The sequence below is a fragment of the Anguilla rostrata genome, chromosome 7 (genome assembly GCF_018555375.3).
Source record: "Anguilla rostrata isolate EN2019 chromosome 7, ASM1855537v3, whole genome shotgun sequence".
In the NCBI taxonomy this organism is placed as follows: Eukaryota; Metazoa; Chordata; class Actinopteri; order Anguilliformes; family Anguillidae; genus Anguilla; species Anguilla rostrata.
Window position 1 is genome coordinate 14282776 of NC_057939.1, and position 7372 is coordinate 14290147.

Sequence of the window (7372 nt, forward strand, 5' to 3'; positions counted from 1 at the left end):
GAAAAATCATAGACAAGTTCATGAATCATCAATAACCCTCTTTGTTCCGATTCTAATGACGTTTCAGTCTGAAAAAAAAATACAAATCTGAAAATGAATCTTGATATATTACGGAACTGCCAGTGATGTTTGTAGTACAACGGCTTTGGCGGTTCTGGCACAAGGGGCCCAGTTGTTAAATTTTCATTGGATGATCATGACCTTCCCACGTCTCTGATTCACCTTTGAAGTCCAGTCTGAAAGGTTAAAGGGAGCCTTTCAGAGACAAATCTCACTACGCATTGGGATGACTCAGAGCAGGGTGCACATTTAAACAATATCTGATTTTCAAATTACAGGCCACGTTATCCTGAATTTTGTGCTCTTTTTGCAGAATTTTGAACAAATAAGGATTGAGGGAAAGAAATCAATAAAATGGTAGGATGAAAAGTAGGTGGGAAACTGTGTGATTTTGTGCAGATGAAGCTAAAATCACTTAGCATTCGAGAGACGTCACTGGCCTTCCTGGATGATGTGAAGATAGACATCAGCCCCTAGGGAGAGCAGGATTGAGAAACACAAAGAGCCGAGGCTTCATCTGCACTTCAGCGTTCCCCTCTCGAGTATCACGCTCCCGCGAAATCGGCCTCTTTAAGACGACATGAATCAAAAATGATCCAATGACTTTCTCTTTGATGTCTCAGTATGTGTAGCCCCCTTGTAGAGACACAAAGACACCTGTCCCCGGTGCCTGCCCCAAACTCGGATTCTTTCAACTGGCATGGACAGTGGTGTATGATAGTATACTTTGTCTCTTTCTAGGACACATAATGCACTGTGACATTCTAACACACACTGAAGTGTGTCATTCCAACGCTCCCATTGTTTAAAGCTAAAGCCCATTACAAATAATGACATTCTAACACTACACTACCGAGTGTCATTTAAATACCCACTACATGTGCCAGTCTAACACCCGTGATTGTGTCTTTATTACAACAGGCTTAAATCCTTTCAAATTCATTAAATGGCATTTAGTAAACTCTTGAGATCATTGACAAAGGTGAATATCATTTATATTTTGAAACAGACATCTGTTGTTTCCTCAATGCTTCTGTAGATCCTACAAACAGAACAAATACCACCTGAAGATAATAAATACATGGAAAGAGGCCAACAGGCTACGTGCAAGACAGGTTATTTGATTCCTCATGCATATTCTCTTATAATCTATAAACTGGTTACACTGTTTTATCTTTGAACATGTATTACTGCACTTGGGGTGCAACTGGACCCAAACGATTTATCTCCTATTACGATTTTCCTAATTGCTGTAAATTAAGAATGTTTTGTATATGCCGGGGCCCTTGAGCAGTGGGTGGAGACGAAGTCCCAGGGGTCGCATTTACGCAAGTCTCCATCTTTCAGGATCAGCTCATCTTTATTCTTTGTCATTCCAAGGCCACATAACCAGTTCATGTGGATTCTGTGGTCGCCTCCCATGTAGCAACCGACTCAAATTCAGAACTACATGTGCCAATCAAATTAGATTTAAAAATGAATTCATGAAAAAGACAAAAAAACAAAACAAGACAAACCAAAAAAAAAAAACAGCTTTGTAGCTTCCTTCTCTATCTCTATGAGTGCAATCTTAAAGGGATTTAGTCTTTTATAAATGCAGTAGGACTGCATCAGTCATATCCTTTCCATGATTTGTTCTAAAGTGCAGACTAGATTTACCCAGTTTCAGCTCATTGTTCTTGCCCTACTATTCAGAACACAACTCCCACCCCCAAGCTATATTTATTCCTGTAGGTACATTGTTAAGAGTATGAATGACAAAGTGTCCAGTCTTGCCCTGAAACTGATAGAATAACTTCACAGCAGCTGCCAAAAAAGTGTACTGCACCTCCCCCACCATAAATTGCCCCCTAATTGCTGGTGTATTTGGTTAACTTGCTCTTAAATACTTAAAAATTCAAGAGTGGTTATAATGAAAAAAACTAAGATAGGCATGCACTATAAAAGTTACGTGGTCATAATCATAGTTGACAGTTAAAAACATTGATCAAAATTACCTTGTAGAGCTAATGAGGTGATAAAACTTTAAGAGTTAATATCGCCACAGAAAATTAGTCAAGTCCTTAGTTAACACTAGAAAGGTTAAAATTTAAAAGTAATCCAACACCACAAATGCAATACCTCCTTCCATGATCCATGATTATTGATTTCAACACGGTGATCAATAATTGTGGCCATTGTAGTTATAGAAATGATGAGTTTATAACACCACAGAGATACTTTCAGGTTTTCACTGAAACGGCGACTTTGGATAAACTCTGAATAGAGTACAGGATCGCGCAAGCAAACATTTTATTTGTACAAATGGGTGGAGTGGAGACCACAGTGGACTGTTTTAGCCAGGAAACTACTACAGTATAGCAGGAAATATAGGTAGGTTTTGATTGTATGTGCAATATCACTTCTGAGAAGCTATGTAGAGATTATTCAGTTATCAACTTTAGTTTGAGCTCAAGCTCGTAGGCTAATGAGAGCGAGAGCAAACTGCTTGTTTTGAGCAAACGTTTTAATCAAAATGGTGTGATTCAACATTCTCTTTAGAGCTAGTGAGTGGGTGCATGCTTATCAGCTGACTGGAAACACATCACTTTTTCATATGCCTTGTCAATTTGCTGACTAATAATATTTAATTTAATAAGCTATTTAAGGACGTGAGTGAATAGCTTGCATCAGAAAGCAACCTACATGAAATTTATTTCTCATTATTTTAATGCACTACTATGTAAGTGGATGGAGTGGATGCATTGGGTCGGCGTCAAGAATTTAAGCTCGCCGACACAGCCATCAGACACAACGCAATGCTGACGCAGTTGGGTTTTGGAGCACCTTTCATTGATTGTAATGGCTACATTACCTGGCTAAGGGCAACAGTGAATGCAGCCCTCATTAAACGCAATGGTCAGCGCACTCACTGGAGCAAAGGGTGAGTCTTTATTGGCAAGATTAATGTTTGTCATTGACTGGAAAAAATTCATTTTAAGCTTTTCATAATTGTGGCAACACTTCACAACTTTCTATTTGGCAGGCAGAGGAAGTTTTTCTTCTACTGCTTAAATGGGTTTGACATTGTTTGAATGACTGGGGGAATCATTAGTGGTGTGTCCAAGATTTTTTCATATGGGACTGCCAAGATGGGGCAAAAAGACTTATGTCAAGTAGTCTTCACACAAGTAGCTATTTTTTTTTTTTGGACAAAATATTGATTTTACAGTTTTATGGACAAAAAAGGAGACTTTTCATCAATCATCCAGAGATAAGTAAAAAAAAAAAAATAAAAAAAAAAAAAAAAACAATTACTGAATTTTCAATCATCTTCCAGCAGCAAAATTTAATGAAAAGGGATTTTCAAGTCGTCTTGTTTTAACCACACTGCACTGAAAGTCTTCATGAAATTGCTCTGGAATCACAAATGTCAAGTGTTCTGCACTGCGCAGTCTGTGCAATTAAATTTTTTTCTGGCCAGGCTGTCAATTTTTTTTTCTGCCATTCACAGGTTTCCATTTCAGGGTGGCAAATATGACTCGCAAGTCTGAAATCAACAGGCTGCATCTGTAGTTACGCATTTTTACATTGTATAACTGGCCAACATGTCTCACTCCTCTGTCATCAAAAACACTTGAACATAAAGTCTCTCCATCCAACTGTCTTTCCAAATTTTTTCTGCTACAGAGCAATCAGGTTTCAAGTCTGGTCAATCCCTCTACTTAGTAAAAGCTAAATCATTGAGCTCTGCCTTCATTCTGCTTTACTTGTCCGGCTCTGACATCACCAACCACCAGATCCTAGTCTCATCTCTTGTGGGGCTGGGCATCTAAGAATCTGTTCTCACATGGTTTTATTCATATCTACTGTGACTGACCATTCTTATGAGGTTGCCTGGAGGGGATTTGTCTCCTCCCTCATGCCCTCTTGACCAGTGTCCCACAAGGCATAGTGTCTGGCCCTCTCTGATTCTTTCTTTTTAAAAAATCTATTGAGACAGTTATCCGCAGTTATTAGGTACATATCTCAGCACAGATGACTGACATCATAGCCTGGATGTTCACCCACCACCTCAAGGGTAAACCTGGGGAAGGTAGAACTTTTCATTCCAGCATAAGGTTCCTTATGGATTCCAGTTTCAACCAATGTCTGTGGCTAAGCAGTGTCTCTGGCCTGGTCTGCTAAGAACCTAAATGTGTCCCTACATGACCAGTTGAGCTCCTAGGGACACATCATACAGGTTCTCCCTTCAGAAAATCTGGAGAATACACCCTTTCATCACCTAAAAGTTGGCATTTCTACACTTGATACTACAGTTCAGTTTTCTGATGCGACAGTGTTTATTTTTGTAAGACACTTCCAGACAACATAGCTTTTTCTGGGGTTTGTTGCCTCTCCATCAGAGAAGATATTTTCCATTATTTGTAAATGTTTGCTGGAGGTCTTGTGACGTATTTCTTAGTTGGTCCATCTTCAATGTTAAGGGGTACGTTCCATAGTTAATCAATCAATTAATCAATTAATCAGCCAATCTATGCTTTTCCGAAATAATTGAGCACATCAAACAAAACTATAAACCAATTTGCATACAAGTAAAATTGCAACTATATTGTATGGCCAAGTTCGTTATATAGTGTCATCATGTTTTATGTCTAGAAATGGCTTTAAGTTTTCTGTTGAATGGAACATTGTTTCACCCTACTGTATTGAATGAAATGAAGTGAACTGCAAAGACATAATTCTACATCCCTTTTTAACGGCCAAAAAATACCTTATCCCTTGATGCTGAGCTTGTCTCATTAAGTGAACATTCCACAGGTTAGTCAAGCTTGTGGTATGTACCTCACCCTGTCACCCACATGTTTCCTCGGTTGATGATTACTGCATTCTCTCAACTCTTTATGAGTAAATCAACAATTACTCACCTATTGGCCCCCAAATTAGTCAGAACACAGCCCCACTGCTCAGAACTTATTGTGTGAGCCCTTTTTCTGAAAATTAAAGGAATTTGATGTGGTAGAGTTCAACACAGAAATCTCTGTAAAGAACTGGGTGCCATACTTCAGAATAGCATTACATTTTTTTGTGATCAACTTTTTGTAAATTTACATTTGCATTTAGGCATTTAACAGATGGTCTTATGTAGAGTGAACTACACAATTCACTTACACAAATGGATAGTTAATTCCAGCAGACTTTATGTAAATTCAACTTACTTTGTTTTGTTTGGCCTTACATATCTGCCATTAACTGTTAATTAATGTGCAATGCTGGCTATTGTTCATACATGTATCCTGACAATATCTTGAGAAAGTCTTGACTCAACTTAACATTTTGTTTTTTCCCCCCATTAATGAAACCAGGATGAAATATCAAAAGAGACAATAATGTGTCTGACCTTTAGTGAGATTCATGGTAGAAATACTTCTGCAGAGCCCAGCAGAGCATTAAGCTTATTGCTGAGGGCATAACAGAGACTACTGGCTTTAGGTGCTGTTGAGGATTAAGAGTCTCTCTGGTGATCCTTGCCTGCTGGGCCCATCCATTTTCTTTAGCCAGAAGTAAAGTTCAGATGTCCCCCATCAACCTGACATGTCCTTCCCAAAATTTTACAACCCTTCCCAAGATCAAGGGTCCATAATGACATGAGCAAATAATGGATAACAAATTTATCCAACCCCATGCCGCACCAACTATGATGGACGACAGTGCACCTTGTTGCACCAAGACTGTTTATTCATAAAACCTTAATCTCTTAAAGGATGGAGAGAAAAAGCTTTTACATTTGGTGTTAGCAGTTACAAGACCAGGAATGGTGTGGTATTAGCTCTTGCAGGGAACTGTTGAGTGGAAATCCATGGGACCACAGAATTGATGAAATATGTCATCATTAAATGCAGACAAAAACCAAGAGGAGGTCAGCAATTACTTGGACCTGTGCTTTTTTGAATCTGGTAAGCCCTGCATTCTGATCTCTACTCTCTTTAAGAAGAATGAGCTGACCCTGGTCGTTTTGCATAATCTGTGTATATATGAATAAGACTGAACCGTAGACTTAGGGAAGAATTGATGTTAAATGGGTTTGCAGAGGAAAGAAAAACAACAAATTCCCTTAAATTACATGGTGGGATTTTCCAAGCAATAAAGATGGTGATTTTTGTTTTTGAAGCCTAAAGGTGGGCACGCTTGTTATGGTAAGCCTCTTTATATACACACTCACCGGCAAGGTACACCTGCTCATTAACCCAAATAGCCTGGTTTGTTTTTTCCCCCCCTCCAAACAGCAAATCATGTGGCTGCAACTCAATACATAAAGCATGCAAATGGTGAAGAGGTTTAATTTATTTTTTTGATCAAATATCAGAACGGATGCATGATCTAAGCAGCTTTGACCATGGTACGACTATAGGCAACCGATGTGGTGGTTCCAGCATCTCAGAAACAGCTGCCCTCCTGAGATTTTCACGCACAACAGTCTGTAGGGTTCATAGTGAATGGTGCGCTAAACAAAAAGCATCCAGTGAGCAAGAGTTCAGTTGCCAAAAACAAAAACAAAATCACCTTGGTGCAGTGTGTGGCTTAAAATCATCTGTGTTATTTCTGTCGCCCAGTGTAAAAAAAGAATGCCAGTATTGTCTCTGGTCTGTTTGCGAAGACTTGCTGACCCTGCTATTGTTACAGCGTTTCAATAACATCTCTGGAGGTCACAAGCAAAGATAGGGTTTCCCAAGTTCTTTGCCAACGTTATGCTTCAGTTTCCTGCATTCAAACAGAAGCAGCAGCTGTGCTGCATGTGCTATGCTACCAGAACAATCTGTGGAAAAAAACTATATTGTTAAGACCTCAATGGGTACAATTATACAGAAAGCAACTTACTCAGGTAAAGCAGAATAGCACAATTGAACCACAACAAAGAAAAACTGCTATTATAACAGCAGCTTTGTATTTCTGTATCACTGTCGACAGAACCTTAATACAATTTTCATATGAGAAAAAAAAAAGAAATTACATTATCATAATGACAGATAAGTAGTATCTCCTATTCAGATGAGAATAGGCAATGAAAATGAACACACTTTTGTGAAGCACACTACTCTTGAAGACACAATGAGTTTATATTCACTATATGGTTCATGCAGTCTATACTAATCTTTGTAACTATAACAGGTCAGGTAATTTCCTTTTAGCACGAAGAAGTTTGCCATATTTATCATGTTCTTTTGACTTTAAAGTGAAGTGGAATTGAGAGAATTCCTTTTTGTTCAATGAGGCAGTGTGTCCTCTGAAAACTAAGTACATGGCTTCATTTCGAACAAAATGTGCTCCCCAA